The sequence below is a fragment of the Zalophus californianus genome, chromosome 6, assembly GCF_009762305.2.
Source record: "Zalophus californianus isolate mZalCal1 chromosome 6, mZalCal1.pri.v2, whole genome shotgun sequence".
NCBI classification, from domain to species: Eukaryota; Metazoa; Chordata; class Mammalia; order Carnivora; family Otariidae; genus Zalophus; species Zalophus californianus.
This window is the reverse complement of record NC_045600.1, coordinates 1,354,503-1,355,313: the sequence shown is the minus strand read 5'-3', so window position 1 is coordinate 1,355,313 and position 811 is coordinate 1,354,503. Positions and strand designations below refer to the sequence as shown.

At 34.0% G+C, this 811-nt stretch overlaps 1 non-coding gene across 1 annotated transcript; it reads right to left on the bottom strand.

Annotated features, from left to right (window-relative positions):
* Positions 1-304: 304 nt before the first annotated feature.
* LOC113910818 lies at positions 305-462 on the bottom strand. Its single transcript, XR_003516301.2, has one exon. It is a non-coding gene; the product is annotated as a U1 spliceosomal RNA (small nuclear RNA).
* Positions 463-811: the final 349 nt, after the last annotated feature.

Here is an 811-nt window from a genome sequence, read left to right as displayed (position 1 = left end):
TATATGTTTAACTTTTTAAAGAAACTGCTAAACTTTTCCAAAGTAATTGAACTATTTTGCATTTCCACCAGCAATATGAGGGTTCTGATTCCTCCACAGCTCTCACCAGCACTTGATAAATTCAGCCTTTTTCATTTTAGCCTTTCTATTGATGTATAGCTCTATATCATTATGGAAATTTGTATTTCCCTAATGAATAATGATGTTAAGTATATTTGCATGTGCTTAGTTGCCATCTGTATAATCTTTCGTGAAGGGTGTATTAAAAATCTGTAGCCTATTTAAGAAAAAAGTTGTTCAGACATGGGAGAGCATGAACATGGTCTAGCACCACTACAAATTATGCAGTCAAGTTTCTGTATTGGGGAAATCAGAGGGGTCACCATATCCTAAGTGCAAGGGATAAGCCACGCCCTAGGAAAACCATTTTCATGATCACGTTATCTCCCCGCAGTTAATTTGTAGTTGGATTCTTTTTTCTCTTATTACTGAGTTTTAAGAATTATTTATATATTCTAGATAGAAGTACTTACCTGCTAGATTACTTGCAAGTAGTTTTCTCTCAGTCTGTGGCTGGTCTTTTCATTAACTTAGTGTCTTTTTCAGAGCAGAAGTTCTGTTACTGTTGTTATAAAATCCAATTTATTAATTTGGTCATTTATGGATTATGCTTTCAATGTCATCTCTGGTAAATTTTTGCCTGAACCAAGGTCACAAAGGTTTACTCCCAGGTTTGCTTCTAAAAGGTTTGGTTTTAAGTTTTACAATTTGGCCTATGATCTATTTTGTGTTAATTTTTGCATGTGATATG